Raw genomic sequence first — 18,992 nt, 5'->3', positions numbered from 1 at the left:
CTTGTAATCCGTGCACACGAGGTGACAGAGGGGACCTAAGGCGGCCAAGTACCCGACCTCCTGGAGCCCTCGCTGGGATCCGGGAGGCAAATGGCACCTCATCGGGACTTCCAGGGAAGTCCGCCCATCTGGTTGCCTCATAGGAAAGCATTGCGGGCGACCAGATGGCCGAGGGGATCCGGGCGACCAGATGGCCGAGGGGATCTGAGCGACCAGATGGCCGAGGGGATCCTGGCGACCAGATGGCCGAGGGGATCTGAGCAACCAGATGGCCGGGCACGAAAGGGAGGCCATCTGGTCGCCCCGTAGGAAAGCATTGCGGGCGACCAGATGGCCGAGGGGATCCGGGCGACCAGATGGCCGAGGGGATCTGGGCGACCAGATGGCCGGGCACGAAAGGGAAGCCGTCTGGACACTAAGCATGGGCGTAAAATCAGTTCCGCTCACGGAATTTGCAGATTTTCGGCAAATTCGCAATTCGCGAATTCTCGCGAATTTGCCGAAAATTCGCAAATTCTCACGCAGCAGATTTTTTTGCTTGGTCGCGCTTAAAAAAGTACAATATTGCCGCGCGCGGCGTTCACTTACCGTCATTCAGAGTTTGAAGAGTTGTTTTTCTCCATGTTTGCGTGTGCTGCACCATTTTGGATCTGGCTGCGTGATCTCGCAGGAGTTTGTCGACCGCGATTATGTCATCGCGCCCGCCACCTTGCACAGCGAGAGTTTGTCAACGCGAGTACGTCATAAAGGCTCGTGATCACCCATCGCGGGAGTAAACAATTGCGAACACGTAGAAGCGGCGGGCAGCTAAAATCTCGCACTCGCGAAATTGCAAAATTTGCAATTCTGTAAAAGAAATCCACCAGCAGGCAGCATAAACCTTCTGAAAATGATGATTTTTATCAGAATAACTCCTCAGGTTGACATTTACCTGCACTTTTTTTTGCAAGGAGTCCATTTTGGGGGGGGGGGGATAGGAGGAAGGAAGTGCCCCACAGTCTCCAACTTCCTGTTCTTGTCCAGCAGGCTCCTCCCAGTGCTTTGTTCATGTCCTGGTCACTTTGAATTGGATCTTGACCTTGAAGGATTACTTTATGTGGATGCTGATGGATATTTGGATTTGAGGCCTTTTTGACTTTCTTTGGATCACTTTTGGATTAGAAATTTCACAAGTAAGTTGATGTTGTTTGTTTGGGGCATTACAGTTGCTGCAACTACAATTTTGGAACTTTTTCAGAACATTAAATAAAATATATTGTGGGTAGCCACAGTATCCAGTAGGAACAGGGTTAGTTATGGGTGCATGATACAACAGTTTTGTTGAATTTCAACATCATTTAGGGCATGGATGGCATTGGATTGTGGTGATTTTTGTGTGTTTTTTCGATTTTTTTGGGTGGTGTTGGGGCCTTTTGCCCAAGGGTACTCAGTAGTGCATGGACTGAATCTTTCTGTGGGGTCTCTTTAATGTAAACATCATGGAGGGCATGGATGGCATTAGATTGTGGTGATTTTTGTGTGTTTTTCGATTTTTTTGGGTGTTGATGGGGCCTGTCCATGTGGGTGGGGGCCATTTTGAGGACTGGTACAGGCAGGGCCTGGACATGTGTTAGGGGTCTAGGGGCCATTTTGAAGCCAGGCAGTGTGCTTTGTTGTGCCATAGGCCTGCACCCAGTCTGCCATGCTTTCATCCGTTATGCCCAGGGGTACTCAGTGGTGCATGGGCCTAGTCTTTCTGTGGGGTGTCCTGAATTTGAACATGATTGAGGGCATGGATGGCATTGGATTGTGGTGATTTCTGTGTGTTTTTCGATTTTTGGGCTGTTGTTGGGGCCTTTTGCCCAGGGGTACTCAGTGGTGCATGGACTGAGTCTTTCTGTGGGCCCAGCCGCCAGCCCGCAGGGCCATCTGATCACCCAGCCCGCAGGGCCATCTGGTCACCCTGACTGCAGGGCCATCTGGTCACACAGCCAGGTGGCCAGATGGCCCGGGACGACCCAGCGCCCAGATGGCCTGGGAGGCTGTCGTACCCAATCGCCCTTGCAGTCCGGCGAGGGGGTCCAGGTGCACCAATGTAGAAGCTCTGGAGCTTCTTTCCCCTGCGTGGCTGCTCCTCACCTCCCTGCCCAGGAGCAGTGGGCCATCTGGTCACCCTGCTGACCCGCAAGGGATGGTGGCACCCATCCCTGCACCCCGAAGGGGCAGGGACAGGAGGGGGAGGCCCCCGTGCCGAAGGGCACGTGGTGGAGGCAGCCTCCCACGGACCCGTGTTACCCCCTCCGCGTCCCTCCCGCCGGCCTGGCGGCAGAGGGACCCACCCCTGGATGTGGTGGAGGGAGGCGTCCGCGGGCCCCCACGCACGGAGAGACAAAAGCTTGGCTCAGAGGATGACTTTCAATAGATCGCAGCAAGGTTGCTGCTCTGCTACTTATGAAACCCTGACCCAGAATCAGGTCATCTACGAATGATTTTGCACCGGAGGTCTGACTGACCCTCTCCCTAGTAATCCGGAGGAAAATTACCCCCCTTTCTTGTAATCCGTGCACACGATGTGACAGAGGGGACCTAAGGCGGCCAAGTACCCGACCTCCTGGAGCCCTCGCTGGGATCCGGGAGGCAAATGGCACCTCATCGGGACTTCCAGGGAAGTCCGGCCATCTGGTCGCACATAGGAAAGCATTGCGGGCGACCAGATGGCCGAGGGGATCCGGGGGACCAGATGGCCGAGGGGATCTGAGCGACCAGATGGCCGAGGGGATCCTGGCGACCAGATGGCCGAGGGGATCTGAGCAACCAGATGGCCGGGCACGAAAGGGAGGCCATCTGGTCGCCCCGTAGGAAAGCATTGCGGGCGACCAGATGGCCGAGGGGATCCGGGCGACCAGATGGCCGAGGGGATCTGGGCGACCAGATGGCCGGGCACGAAAGGGAAGCCGTCTGGACACTAAGCATGGGCGTAAAATCAGTTCTGCTCACGGAATTTGCAGATTTTCGGCAAAATCGCAATTCGCGAATTCTCGCGAATTTGCCGAAAATTCGCAAATTCTCACGCAGCAGATTTTTTTGCTTGGTCGCGATTAAAAAAGTACAATATTGCCGCGCGCTGCGTTCACTTACCGTCATTCAGAGTTTGAAGAGTTGTTTTTCTCCATGTTTGCGTGTGCTGCACCATTTTGGATCTGGCTGCGTGATCTCGCAGGAGTTTGTCGACCGCGATTTTGTCATCGCGCCCGCCACCTTGCACAGCGAGAGTTTGTCAACGCGAGTACGTCATAAAGGCTCGTGATCACGCATCGCGGGAGTAAACAATTGCGAACACGTAGAAGCGGCGGGCAGCTAAAATCTCGCACTCGAGAAATTGCAAAATTTGCAATTCTGTAAAGGAAATCCACCAGCAGGCAGCATAAACCTTCTGAAAATGATGATTTTTATCAGAATAACTCCTCAGGTTGACATTTACCTGCACTTTTATTTGCAAGGAGTCCATTTTGGGGGGGGGATAGGAGGAAGGAAGTGCCCCACAGTCTCCAACTTCCTGTTCTTGTCCAGCACGCTCCTCCCAGTGCTTTGTTCATGTCCTGGTCACTTTGAATTGGATCTTGACCTTGAAGGATTACTTTATGTGGATGCTGATGGATATTTGGATTTGAGGCCTTTTTGACTTTCTTTGGATCACTTTTGGATTAGAAATTTCACAAGTAAGTTGATGTTGTTTGTTTGGGGCATTACAGTTGCTGCAACTACAATTTTGGAACTTTTTCAGAACATTAAATAAAATATATTGTGGGTAGCCACAGTATCCAGTAGGAACAGGGTTAGTTATGGGTGCATGATACAACTGTTTTGTTGAATTTCAACATCATTTAGGGCATGGATGGCATTGGATTGTGGTGATTTTTGTGTGTTTTTCGATTTTTTTGGGTGGTGTTGGGGCCTTTTGCCCAAGGGTACTCAGTAGTGCATGGACTGAATCTTTATGTGGGGTCTCTTTAATGTAAACATCATAGAGGGCATGGATGGCATTAGATTGTGGTGATTTTTGTGTGTTTTTCGATTTTTTTGGGTGTTGATGGGGCCTGTCCATGTGGGTGGGGGCCATTTTGAGGACTGGTACAGGCAGGGCCTGGACATGTGGTAGGGGTCTAAGGCCATTTTGAAGCCAGGCAGTGTGCTTTGTTGTGCCATAGGCCTGCACCCAGTCTGCCATGCTTTCATCCGTTATGCCCAGGGGTACTCAGTGGTGCATGGGCCTAGTCTTTCTGTGGGGTGTCTTGAATTTGAACATGATTGAGGGCATGGATGGCATTGGATTGTGGGGATTTTTGTGTGTTTTTCGATTTTTGGGCTGTTGTGGGGGCCTTTTGCCCAGGGGTACTCAGTGGTGCATGGACTGAGTCTTTCTGTGGGCCCAGCCGCCAGCCCGCAGGGCCATCTGGTCACCCAGCCCGCAGGGCCATCTGGTCACCCAGCCCACAGGGCCATCTGGTCACCCTGACTGCAGGGCCATCTGGTCACACAGCCAGGTGGCCAGATGGCCCGGGACGACCCAGCGCCCAGATGGCCTGGGAGGCTTTCGTACCCAATCGCCCTTGCAGTCCGGCGAGGGGGTCCAGGTGCACCAAGGTAGAAGCTCTGGAGCTTCTTTCCCATGGGTGGCTGCTCCTCACCTCCCTGCCCAGGAGCAGTGGGCCATCTGGTCACCCTGCTGACCCGCAAGGGATGGTGGCCCCCATCCCTGCACCCCGGTGGGGCAGGGACAGGAGGGGGTGGCCCCCGTGCCGAAGGGCACGTGGTGGAGGCAGCCTCCCACGGACCCGTGTTACCCCCTCCGCGTCCCTCCCGACAGCCCGGCGGCAGAGGGACCCACCCCTGGATGTGGTGGAGGGAGGCGTCCGCGGGCCCCCACGCACGGAGAGACAAAAGCTTGGCTCAGAGGATGACTTTCAATAGATCGCAGCGAGGTAGCTGCTCTGCTACTTACGAAACCCTGACCCAGAATCAGATCGTCTACAAATGAATTTGCACCGGGTGTGCCACGAATATGCGGTGCACTAAGGGTGATGGAGGGGGCCCCCTTCCGTCCGCACTCCGGTCCCCAAGCGAGCGGCTCCACGCACCGGCCCCACAAGAGAGGCCGGCTATCCCAGGCCAACCGAGGCTCCACGGCACTGAGGTATCGATACGATTTAGGGGGAATTCTGACTTAGAGGCGTTCAGTCATAATCCCACAGACGGTAGCTTCGCCCCATTGGCTCCTCAGCCATTCACATACACCAAATGTCTGAACCTGCGGTTCCTCTCGTACTGAGCCGGGTGAGCCCCCGACATCTAAGGGCATCACAGACCTGTCATTGCTCGATCTAGTGTGGCTGAACTCCACTTGTCCCTCTAAGAAGTTGGACACCGACCACTGGGGGTCACGTAACTAGTTAGCATGGAGGAAGTCTCGTTTGTTATCGGAATTAACTTGACAAATCGCTCCATCAACTAAGAACGGCCATGCACCAGGACTCACAGAATCGCGAAAGAGCTAGCAATCTGTCAATCCTTTCCATGTCCGGGACGGGTGAGGTTTCCAGTGTTGAGTCAAATTAAGCCACAGGCTCCACTCCTGGATGTGCCCTTCCGTCAATTCCTTTAAGTTTCAGCTTTGCAACCATACTCCCCCCGGAACCCAAATACTTTGGTTTCCCAGAAGCTGCTCGGCGGGTCATGGGAATAACGCCGCTGGATCGCTAGTCTGCATCGTTTATGGTCGGAACTACGACGGCATCTGATCGTCTTTGAACCTCCGACTTTCATTCTTGATTAATGAAAACATTCTTGGCAAATGCTTTCGCTTTGGTTCGTCTTGCGCCGGACCAAGAATTTCACCTCTAGCAGCACAATACGAATGCCTCCGGCCGTCCCTCTCAATCATGGCCCCAGTTCCGAAAACCAACAAAATAGAACAGGAGTCCTATTCCATTATTCCTTGCTGAAGTATTCAGGCGACCGGCCTGCTTTGAACACTCTAATTTTTTCAAAGTAAACGCTTCGAGCTTTTTTACTGCAGCAACTTTAATTTACGCTATTGGAGCTGGAATTACCGCGGCTGCTGGCACCAGACTTGCCCTCCAATGGATCCTCGTTGAAGGATTTCAAGTGTACTCATTCCAATCGGCCCGAGGTTATCTAGAGTCACCAAAGCAGTTACCACTGTTATCCAAGTAACAGATGGAGCGATCAAAGGAACCATAACTGATTTAATGAGCCATTCGCAGTTTCACTGTACCGGCTGTGTCTACATACACGTGCATGACTTAATCTTTGAGACAAGCATATGCTACTGGCAGGATCAACCAGGTAGCTGCACCTGACAACGGGGTGGGAGCCGCGTGCCCATCTCCCCGACCGGCGACCTTCGTGCAACCCTCCGTCTCTCGGAAGCCTGTCAGGGGAAGGAGCCCACCCACCTGGGCAGAAGGGCTCACTGGAGGGGTGTGGAGAGGTGCACCGGTCACATGGGCACCGGCAGGCCCAGCCATCTACCCCGGGAGAGAAAGGCAGGCCGAGGCCCAGCGTGAGAAAGATGCAAGGGTGCCGGAGCCTGGCAGCAGCGGCACCCCTCGGAACAGTCGTTCCAAGCTGCTGTGGAAATGTGCTGGGCCGAGAGGGGTGACAGCGTGGCACACAGGGCCCACAGACCTGCCAGCCAGGCAGCATCCGAGGGTCTGGCACCACCTGCCCGTTCCGCTCGGGTCAGACAACTGGGGGCCACGAGCTGCCAGGGCCGCTCAGCCTTCGCTCTTCTGGGTAGGGTGAACGACCTAACTGCCATGCGGCAGACCCTCCCTAGAGTCAGACAGTCCATGCAGGGTGGAAGCTCTTTGCTTGAAACAACAGCCGAGGCTGGCCAAGCAGTCCATCCCTAAATGGACCGAGAGTGCCCAATCGATCAGAGTACAGCTGGGGCATCCCCTGGCTGGCCACCCAGCACAGGGGGGTACACTGGCTTAGCATCCCCTGCATGCCTGCTGCCGGGGCACTCAGACTCCATGAAAAAAGACCATCGGCAAGAGGCCCGTGAGGCAGGTGCATCCCGGGCCCCTGGGGGCCCCAGGACTACCTTTCCCCTCTCAGCATGTCCAGACCTCATGAAGGTCTGCCTGAGCAAACTCAGAGACAAAGGACCATCGGCAAGGGGCTGAGAGGCAGGAGCATCCCCGGGCCCCTGGGGGCCCCAGCAGGTGGGCCCCGGGGCTGCCTTCCCCTTCTCAGCATGGCCAGACCTCACGGAGGTCTGCCTGAGCAAACTCTGAGAAAAAGGACCATCAGCAAGGGGCTGAGAGGCAGGAGCATCCCCGGGCCCCTGGGGGCCCCGGCGGGCGGGCCCCGGTGCTGTTTTCCCCTCTCAGCATGGCCAGACCTCACAGAGGACTGCCTGAGAAAACTCGGAGGAAAACGACCATCAGCAAGGGGCTGAGAGGCAGGAGTGTGGAGCTGGGGCCCTGGGGGCCCCGGCTGGCGGGCCCCGAGGCTGCCTTCCCCCTCTCAGCATGGCCAGACCTCACAGAGGTCTGCCTGAGCAAACTCTGAGAAAAACGACCATCGGCAAGGGACTGAGAGGCAGGAGCGTCCCCGGGCCACTGGGGGCCCCAGCGGGCGGGCCCCAGGACTGCCTTCCCCCTCTGAGCATGGCCGGACCTCACGGAGGTCTGCCTGAGCAAACTCGGAGAAAAACGACCATCGGCAAGGGGCTGAGAGGCAGGAGCGTCCCCGGGTCCCTGGGGGCCCCAGCGGGCGGTCCCTAGTCCTGCCTTCCCCTGATTCAGAATCGCCAGACCTCACGGAGGTCTGACTGACCCTCTCCCTAGTAATCCAGAGGAAAATTACCCCCCTTTCTTGTAATCCGTGCACACAAGGTGACAGAGGGGACCTGAGGCGGCGAAGTACCCGACCTCCTGGAGCCCTCGCTGGGATACGGGAGGCAAATGGCACCTCATCGGGACTTCCAGGGAAGTCCGGCCATCTGGTCGCCCCATAGGAAAGTATTGCGGGCGACCAGATGGCCGAGGGTATCCGGGCGACCAGATGGCCGAGGGGATCTGAGCGACCAGATGGCCGGGCACGAAAGGGGGGCCATCTGGTCGCCCCGTAGGAAAGCATTGCGGGCGACCAGATGGCCGAGGGGATCCGGGCGACCAGATGGCTGAGGGGATCTGGGCGACCAGATGGCCGGGCACGAAAGGGAAGCCGTCTGGACACTAAGCATGGGCGTAAAATCAGTTCCGCTCATGGAATTTGTGGATTTTCGGCAAATTCGCGATCCGCGAATTCTCGCGAATTTGCCGAAAATTCGCAAATTCTTACGCAGCGATTTTTTTGCTTGGTCGCGCTTAAAAAATACAATATTGCGGCGCACGGCGTTCACTTACCGTCATTCAGAGTTTGAAGAGTTGTTTTTCTCCATGTTTGGGGGTGCTGCGCCATTTTGGATCTGGCTGCGTGATCTAGCAGGAGTTTGTCGACCGCTATTACGTCATCGCGCCCGCCACCTTGCACAGCAAGAGTTTGTCAACGCGAGTACGTCATAAAGGCTCGTGATCACGCATCGCGGGAGTAAACAATTGCGAACACGTAGAAGCGGCGGGCAGCTAAAATCTCGCACTCGCGAAATTGCAAAATTTGCAATTCTGTAAAAGAAATCCACCAGCAGGCAGCATAAACCTTCTGAAAATGATGATTTTTATCAGAATAACTCCTCAGGTTGACATTTACCCGCACTTTTTTTTGCAAGGAGTCCATTTTGGGGGGGATAGGAGGAAGGAAGTGCCCCACAGTCTCCAACTTCCTGTTCTTGTCCAGCAGGCTCCTCCCAGTGCTTTGTTCATGTCCTGGTAACTTTGAATTGGATCTTGACCTTGAAGGATAACTTTATGTGGATGCTGCTGGATATTTGGATTTGAGGCCTTTTTGACTTTCTTTGGATCACTTTTGGATTAGAAATTTCACAAGTAAGTTGATGTTGTTTGATTGGGGCATTACAGTTGCTGCAACTACAGTTTTGGAACTTTTTCAGAACATAAAATAAAATATATTGTGGGTAGCCACAGTATCCAGTAGGAACAGGGTTAGTTATGGGTGCATGATACAACTGTTTTGTTGAATTTCAACATCATTTAGGGCATGGATGGCATTGGATTGTGGTGATTTTTATGTGTTTTTCGATTTTTTTGGGTGGTGTTGGGGCCTTTTGCCCAAGGGTACTCAGTGGTGCATGGACTGAGTCTTTCTGTGGGGTCTCTTTAATGTAAACATCATGGAGGGCATGGATGGCATTAGATTGTGGTGATTGTTGTGTGTTTTTCGATTTTTTTGGGTGTTGATGGGGCCTGTCCATGTGGGTGGAGGCCATTTTGAGGACTGGTACAAACAGGGCCTGGCCATGTGGTGGGGGTCTAGGGGCCATTTTGAAGCCAGGCAGTGTGCTATTTTGTGCCATAGGCCTGCACCCAGTCTGCCATGCTTTCATCCATTATGCCCAGGGGTACTCAGTGGTGCATGGGCCTAGGCCTTCTGTGGGGTGTCTTGAATTTGAACATGATTGAGGGCATGGAAGGCATTGGATTGTAGTGATTTGCGTGTGTTTTTCGATTTTTGGGCTGTTGTTGGGGCCTTTTGCCCAGGGGTACTCAGTGGTGCATGGACTGAGTCTTTCTGTGGGGTCTCTTTAATGTAAACATCATGGAGGGCATGGATGGCATTGGATTGTGGTGATTTTTGTGTGTTTTTTTTATTTTTTGGGGTGTTGATGGGGCCTGTCCATGTGGGTGGGGGCAATTTTGAGGACTGGTACAGGCAGGGCCTGGACATGTGGTGGGGGTCTAGGGGCCATTTTGAAGCCAGGCAGTGTGCTTTGTTGTGCAATAGGCCATTACCCAGTCTGCCATGCTTTCATCCGTTATGCCCAGGGGTACTCAGTGGTGCATGGGCCTGGTCTTTCTGTGGGGTGTCTTGAATTTGAACATGATTGAGGGCATGGATGGCATTGGATTGTGGTGATTTTTGTGTGTTTTTCGATTTTTGGGCTGTTGTCGGGCCTTTTGCCCAGGGGTACTCAGAGGTGCATGGACTGAGTCTTTCTGTGGGGTCTCTTTAATGTAAACATCATGGAGGGCATGGATGGCATTGGATTGTGGTGATTTTTGTGTGTTTTTCGATTTTTTGGGGTGTTGTTGGGGCCTGTCCATGTGAGAGGGGGCCATTTTGAGGACTGGTACAGGCAGGGCCTGGCCATGTGGTGGGGGTCTAGGGGCCATTTTGAAGCCAGGCATTGTGCTTTGTTGTGCAATAGGCCTGCACCCAGTCTGCCATGCTTTCATCCATTATTCCCAGGGGTACTCAGTGGTACATGGGCCTAGTCTTTCTGTGTGGTGTCTTGAATTTGAACATGATTGAGGGCATGGATGGCATTGGATTGTGGTGCTTATTGTGTGTTTTTCGATTTTTGGGCTGTTGTTGGGGCCTTTTGCCCAGGGGTACTCAGTGATGCATGGACTGAGTCTTTCTGTGGGGTCTCTTTAACGTAAACATCATGGAGGGCATGGAGGGCATTGGATTGTGGTGATTTTTGTGTGTTTTTCGATGTTTTTGGGGTGTTGATGGAGCCTGTCCATGTGGTTGGGGGCCATTTTGAGGACTGGTACAGGCAGGGCCTGGCCATGTGGTGGGGGTCTTGGGGCCATTTTGAAGCCAGGCAGTGTGCTTTGTTGTGCCATAGGCCAGCACCCAGTCTGCCATGCTTTCATCCGTTATGCCCAGGGGTACTCAGTGGTGCATGGGCCTGGTCTTTCTGTGGGGTGTCTTGAATTTGAACATGATTGAGGGCATGGATGGCATTGGATTGTTGTGATTTTTGTGTGTTTTTCGATTTTTGGGCTGTTGTCGGGCCTTTTGCCCAGGGGTACTCAGAGGTGCATGGACTGAGTCTTTCTGTGGGGTCTCTTTAATGTAAACATCATGGAGGGCATGGATGGCATTGGATTGTGGTGATTTTTGTGTGTTTTTCGATTTTTTGGGGTGTTGATGGGGCCTGTCCATGTGAGTGGGGGCCATTTTGAGGACTGGTACAGGCAGGGCCTGGCCATGTGGTGGGGGTCTAGGGGCCATTTTGAAGCCAGGCATTGTGCTTTGTTGTGCAATAGGCCTGCACCCAGTCTGTCATGCTTTCATCCATTATTCCCAGGGGTACTCAGTGGTACATGTGCCTAGTCTTTCTGTGTGGTGTCTTGAATTTGAACATGATTGAGGGCATGGATGGCATTGGATTGTGGTGCTTATTGTGTGTTTTTCGATTTTTGGGCTGTTGTTGGGGCCTTTTGCCCAGGGGTACTCAGTGGTGCATGGACTGAGTCTTTCTGTGGGGTCTCTTTAATGTAAACATCATGGAGGGCATGGAGGGTATTGGATTGTGGTGATTTTTGTGTGTTTTTTGATGTTTTTGGGGTGTTGATGGAGCCTGTCCATGTGGTTGGGGGCCATTTTGAGGACTGGAACAGGCAGGGCCTGGCCATGTGGTGGGGGTCTGGGGGCCATTTTGAAGCCAGGCAGTGTGCTTTGTTGTGCCATAGGCCTGCACCCAGTCTGCCATGCTTTCATCCATTGTGCCCAGGGGTACTCAGTGGTGCATGGGACTAGTGTTTCTGTGGGGTGTCTTGAATTTGAACATGATTGAGGGCATGGATGGCATTGGATTGTGGTGCTTATTGTGTGTTTTTCGATTTTTGGGCTGTTGTTGTGACCTTTTGCCAGGGGTACTCAGTGGTGCATGGACTGAGTCTTTCTGTGGGGTCTCTTTAATGTAAACATCATGGAGGGCATGGAGGGCATTGGATTGTGGTGATTTTTGTGTGTTTTTGATGTTTTTGGGGTGTTGATGGAGCCTGTCCATGTGGCTGGGGGCCATTTTGAGGACTGGTACAGGCAGGGCCTGGCCATGTGGTGGGGGTCTGGGGGCCATTTTGAAGCCAGGCAGTGTGCTTTGTTGTGCCATAGGCCTGCACCCAGTCTGCCATGCTTTCATCCGTTATGCCTAGGGGTACTCAGTGGTGCATGGGCCTAGTCTTTCTGTGGGGTGTCTTGAATTTGAACATGATTGAGGGCATGGATGGCATTGGATTGTGGTGATTCTTGTGTGTTTTTCGATTTTTGGGCTGTTGTTGGGGCCTTTTGCCCAGGGGTACTCAGTGGTGCATGGACTGAGTCTTTCTGTGGGCCCAGCCGCCGGCCCAAAGGGCCATCTGGTCACCCAGCCCTCAGGGCCATCTGGTCACCCAGCCCACAGGGCCATCTGGTCACCCTGCCTGCAGGGCCATCTGGTCACACAGCCAGGTGACCAGATGGCCTGGGACGACCCAGCGCCCAGATGGCCTGGGAGGCTGTCGTACCCAGTCGCCCTTGCAGTCCGGCGAGGGGGTCCAGGTGCACCAAGGCAGAAGCTCTGGAGCTTCCTTCCCCCGGGTGGCTGCTCCTCAACTCCCTGCCTGGGAGCAGTGGGCCATCTGGTCACCCTGCTGACCCGCAAGGGATGGTGGCCCCCATCCCCGCACCCCGGTGGGGCAGGGACAGGAGGGGGAGGCCCCCATGCCGAAGGGCACGTTGTGAAGGCAGCCTCCCACCGACCCGTGTTAACCCCTCCACGTCCCTCCCGCCGGCCTGGCGGCAGAGGGACCCACCCCTGGATGTGGTGGAGGGAGGCATCCGCGGGCCCCCATGCACGGAGAGACAAAAGCTTGGCTCAGAGGATGACTTTCAATAGATCGCAGCGAGGTAGCTGCTCTGCTACTTACGAAACCCTGACCCAGAATCAGGTCGTCTACGAATGATTTTGCACCGGGTGTCCCACGAATATGCGGTGCACTAAGGGTGATGGAGGCGGCCCCCCTTCCGTCCGCACTCCGGTCCCCAAGCGGGGGCTCTACGCACCGGCCCCCCAAGAGAGGCCGGCTATCCCAGGCCAACCGAGGCTCCACGGCACTGAGGTATTGATACGATTTCGGGGGGATTCTGACTTAGAGGCGTTCAGTCATAATCCCACAGATGGTAGCTTCGCCCCATTGGCTCCTCAGCCAAGCACATACACCAAATGTCTGAACCTGCGGTTCCTCTCGCACTGAGCCGGGTGAGCCCCGGACATCTAAGGGCATCACAGACCTGTCATTGCTCGATCTCGTGTGGCTGAACGCCACTTGTCCCTCTAAGAAGTTGGACACCGACCACTGGGGGTCGCGTAACTAGTTAGCATGGAAGAAGTCTCGTTTGTTATCGGAATTAACTAGACAAATCGCTCCACCAACTAAGAACGCCCATGCACCAGGACCCACAGAATCGAGAAAGAGCTAGCAATCTGTCAATCCTTTCCATGTCCGGGACGGGTGAGGTTTCCAGTGTTGAGTCAAATTAAGCCACAGGCTCCACTCCTGGTGGTGCCCTTCCGTCAATTCCTTTAAGTTTCAGCTTTGCAACCATACTCCCCCCGGAACCCAAATACTTTGGTTTCCTGGAAGCTGCTCGGCGGGTCATGGGAATAACGCCGCCGGATCGCTAGTCGGCATCGTTTATGGTCGGAACTACGATGGTATCTGAACGTCTTTGAACCTCCGACTTTCGTTCTTGATTAATGAAAGCCAGTACCTCATGTCCTGGGACCTACTGATGTGGGTCATGCAACACCATCCATCATAGTTACCCCCACTGAACTGGTACAGGTCCCCAAGCCATCAGGATACTCAATGGCAAGTTGGAATATTGCATGGTGGCGACAAAAAGTTGTAGCCCTGGGATGGAGAGAACACATCTCGGACTTTGACATTTTGTGTCTGCAAGAAACATGGTCTGTGGAAGATATTCACTACGATGGTTTTGTCTCTTACAATTGTCATGCTGAAGAATCTGTTATGGGGAGGGCTAAAGGCGGACTTCTGATTTTACTATCTGTACACCTCCCTGTACATGTAAGAAAAAGCCATCAAGTGGGGTCCCATTTGCAGGTATTGGAAATAATGGTTAGTAGGGGTAGAAATATTCTGCTGATTAACCACTATAATAACACCTTTGACCCAACCAGTACCTCTGTTGTGGATGAGCTTGAAACAACCTTAGACTCAATTTTCTATAATTCGGCCATATCCTATGATATTATATGGGGGGGAGATTTTAACATCAGAACCTGCCCTCTCTCTTATACAACAGCTTGTGGGTATGATGGGGACAATGGGGAGTATTCATTACACTTTTTACACTCCCCCTATGGTACTTCCCTCAACAACCTTATGTTAAAGTATGACATGTCCATCCATCAACATGCCCCTGATAATGAGGGTAACATGGCCCCAACTTTTACGGGGAGGAAAGCTGTTTCTATTGTTGATTATTTGCTCATCTCAACCCGGATAATCCCGCATTGTACGGTCCCGTCTATTCTTGATCTTGGACTGAGTGACCACAATGCTCTAACTATGTCCATCTTTTGTGAGATCACTAGGAAAGAATTTACCGGTAGGGTTGTAGATGACATTATCCCATGTAGGCCAAACGGGATACGTATTAAGTGGTGTGGGGAAAAATCCGAGAATTTACATCGTAGTGTTGTGAAAGCTGGTCTAAAAACGATACTCTGTTGTCTCGAAATTGATGCCCCACCTGATTGTATTGTAAATAATTTTGAGAAACTGGGTACCATAATCAAGCAAACCCTTACTACCAAGAAGGTCCCAATTAATAGGGAAACATTGGGCTGGTTTAACCAGGCCTGCACTAAGGCTTTAAAAGCCCTTAAGCTTGCCCTTTCCAACCTGCCTAGAGACAGGGAAGCTGTCAAACACTTGAGGGCCAATTATAACATTGCACTAAGAGACAGGAAACAAGAGCTTAGAGAACTAGCCTGGGACGATTTGAACAAAGCAGCAGCCCTCCGGGATATCAAGCTGTTCTGGAGTACTATTAATAGCCCATTTCTCCAAAAGGAAGAATTCCCAGTCCTTACCGCCCAAGTAAGCGAAGATAGTTGGGTTTTACATTTCTCAGGGATTTTTGATCCAACTGGAGAGTCTAATGATAACATCTGTAACAATCTCATTACTCCAGTTGAACCCCTGGGAATCATGATTCATGAAGTAGACTTGGCTATAAAGAACAGTAAAGGAGGGAAGGCACCTGGCCCAGATGGGGTGCCAATTGACCTTTATAAATATGATTTGGCCCTCTGGATTCCATTACTAACCTTAGCGTTTAATGCCGCTGTGGATAACAAGACCCCTTAAGTTGGGGTGAATCCATTATAATTCCTATCTATAAGAAGGGGGATAGAGGAGAGGCCAAGAACTACCGCCCTATCTCCCTTCTGGACTCCTCACTAAAAATTTTGAGTAGGGTCTTACTATCACGATTGGAAGAATGGGCTATAGACAATAATATTCTCGCCCCATCCCAATATGGCTTTAGAAAAGGCCTTGGTACTATAGAACAATGTATTAACCTGAATCTTTTAATTGGAAAATACATCAAGGCCAAACCAGGATCTTTGTATCTGTGTTTTGCGGATCTTTCTAGCGCCTTCGATCTGGTTGACCACACTTTGTTGTGGTCAACCTTATTGGGTATGGGTGCCCCCCCTGCTATTATCCATTTCTTAGCTAGACTCTATTCCAATTTATCGGCCCAAATTCGTTATGGACCAGCGGGGGAGTGTACAAGAAAGATCAAGGTAAGATCTGGCATCCGACAGGGATGTGTTTTGGCCCCGTTGCTTTTCTCGCTCTTTATTAATTCAGTTGAGCAAGATTTAAAGAAAATCCAAGCTGATGCTCCTCAAGCAGGAGGTCTTCCTATACCGGTATTACTCTATGCCGAGGATACTGTCTTACTTTCTAGGACCACTATAGGTCTTCAAAAATTGAGGAATGGTTTTTATGATTTTATCCAGGGGAAGAAACTTAAAATTAACAATCCTAAAACTTTTGTTATGTTGTGTGGCAAAAAGGTAAAACATCTTAAACCCTTTTATTTTAAGGAAAACCGTATTGAGACTGTTGATAATTTTTGTTACCTGGGTGTTACTTTTAACAACAGAGGTTCCTGGGTCCCAGAACAAACTAATGTGAAAGCAAGAATGGGGAAAGCCTCCCTAGGCGTCTTTTGCTTTGCTTCAAAAGTGGGAAGCCGCCGTATCATAGATATGTTGAATATATACAAACTAAGCATGGGCGGAAAATCCGTTACGCTCGCGGATTTTGCGGATTTTTGGGAAATTCGCAATCCGCGAGATTTGCGAATTTCCCGCAAAATCCGCAAATTCGCACGCAGCGGATTTTTTGGGCGGCGCGCGGCGTTGGTGATACATTTTTTGCGGCGCGCGGCGTTTATCATCGTTTGCCGAGTTGTTTTTTTCGATAGTTTCCGAGTTCTGCGCCATTTTGGATCTTGCTGTGTGATCCCGCGAGAATTGGCGAGCGCGATTACGTCATCGCGGCTTGCCAGCGATAGTTTGTCAACGCGAGTACGGCGAGATCACGTCTCGCGGTACTTCGCAATTGCGAGATGTGAGATGCGGCGAGCGAAAATATAAATTTGCAATTCTGCACAAGAAATCCACCAGCAAGCAGCATAAACCTTCTAGAAATGATGATTTTTATCTGAATAACTCCTTAGTTTGACATTTGCCTGCACTTTTTTTAGCGAGGAGTCCATTTTGGGGAGGGGGGCAGGGGGGTGGGAGGAAGGAAGTGCCCCACAGTCTTCAACTTCCTGTTCCTGTTCAGCAGGCTCCTCCCAGTGCTTTGTCCATCTCCTGGTCACTTTTCATTTGGGTCTGGAGCTGGAAGGATTACTTTTTGTGGATGCTGCTGGATATTTGGATTTGAGGCCTTTTTGACTTTCTTTGGATCACTGTTGGATTAGAAATTTTACAAGTAAGTTTGTTTGGGGCATTACAGTTGCTGCAATTAAAATTTTGGAATTTTCGATTTTTGGGCTGTTTTGGGGCCTTTTGCCCAGGGGTACTCAGTGGTGGGTGGACTGAGTCTTTCTGTGGGTTGTCTTGAACTTAAACATCATGGAGGCCATGGATGAATTGGGATTGTGCTGATTTTTCTGTGTTTTTCGATTTTTGACCTGTTGTTGGGGCCTTGACCAGGGGTAGTGAGTGGTGCATGGGCCTAGTCTTTCTGTGGGCTGTCTTGAACTTAAACATCATGGAGGGCATGGATGGAATGGGATTGTGCTGATTTTTCTGTGTTTTTCGATTTTTGACCTGTTGTTGGGGCCTTGACCAGGGGTAGTGAGTGGTGCATGGGCCTAGTCTTTCTGTGGGGTGTCTTGAATTTAAACATCATGGAGGGCATGGATGGAATGGGATTGTGCTGATTTTGCAGTGTTTTTCGATTTTTGGGGGTGTTCATGGGGACAGGCCATGTGGGTGGGGGCCATTTTGAGTGCTGGTACAGGCAGGCCCTGGCCATGTGCTAGGAGGCAAGTGGCCATTTTGAATGCAGGCTTTGTTGTTAGGCCTCCAACCATTTTGCCTACTTTTCAACCTTTATTTATGCCTAGGGGTAGTGAGTCTTGCATGGGCCTAGTCTTTCTGTGGGTTGTCTTGAATTTAAACATCATGGAGGCCATGGATGGAATGGGATTGTGCTGATTTTGCAGTGTTTTTCGATTTTTGGGGGTGTTCATGGGGAGGGACATGCCATGTGGCTGGTGGCCATTTTGAGTGCAGCTACAGGCACTGGCCATGTGCTGGCAGGCAAGTGGCCATTTTGAATGCAGGCTTTGTTGTTAGGCCTCCAACCATTTTGCCTACTTTTCAACCTTTATTTATGCCCAGGGGTAGTGAGTCTTGCATGGGCCTAGTCTTTCTGTGGGTTGTCTTGAATTTAAACATCATGGAGGCCATGGATGGAATGGGATTGTGCAGATTTTTCAGTGATTTTCGTTTTTTGGGCCTGTACTTGTGGCCTTTTCACCAGGGGTATTTGAGTCTAGCATGGGCCTAGTCTTTCTGTGGGCTGTCTTGAACTTAAACATCATGGAGGGCATGGATGGAATGGGATTATGCTGATTTTTCTGTGTTTTTCGATTTTTGACCTGTTGTTGGGGCCTTGACCAGGGGTAGTGAGTGGTGCATGGGCCTAGTCTTTCTGTGGGGTGTCTTGAATTTAAACATCATGGAGGGCATGGATGGAATGGGATTGTGCTGATTTTGCAGTGTTTTTCGATTTTTGGGGGTGTTCATGGGGACAGGACATGTGGGTGGGGGGCATTTTGAGTGCTGGTACAGGCAGGCCCTGGCCATGTGCTAGGAGGCAAGTGGCCATTTAGAATGCAGGCTTTGTTGTTAGGCCTCCAACCATTTTGCCTACTTTTCAACCTTTATTTATGCCCAGGGGTAGTGAGTCTTGCATGGGCCTAGTCTTTCTGTGGGTTGTCTTGAATTTAAACATCATGGAGGCCATGGATGGAATGGGATTGTGCTGATTTTGCAGTGTTTTTCGATTTTTGGGGGTGTTCATGGGGAGGGACATGCCATGTGGCTGGTGGCCATTTTGAGTGCAGCTACAGGCACTGGCCATGTGCTGGCAGGCAAGTGGCCATTTTGAATGCAGGCTTTGTTGTTAGGCCTCCAACCATTTTGCCTACTTTTCAACCTTTATTTATGCCCAGGGGTAGTGAGTCTTGCATGGGCCTAGTCTTTCTGTGGGTTGTCTTGAATTTAAACATCATGGAGGCCATGGATGGAATGGGATTGTGCAGATTTTTCAGTGATTTTCGTTTTTTGGGCCTGTACTTGTGGCCTTTTCACCAGGGGTATTTGAGTCTAGCATGGGCCTAGTCTTTCTGTGGGCTGTCTTGAACTTAAACATCATGGAGGGCATGGATAGAATGGGATTGTGCTGATTTTTCTGTGTTTTTCGATTTTTGACCTGTTGTTGGGGCCTTGACCAGGGGTAGTG

This window comes from Lissotriton vulgaris, chromosome 4_1 (genome assembly GCF_964263255.1).
Source record: "Lissotriton vulgaris chromosome 4_1, aLisVul1.2, whole genome shotgun sequence".
In the NCBI taxonomy this organism is placed as follows: domain Eukaryota; kingdom Metazoa; phylum Chordata; class Amphibia; order Caudata; family Salamandridae; genus Lissotriton; species Lissotriton vulgaris.
This window is presented reverse-complemented; position numbering follows the sequence as displayed.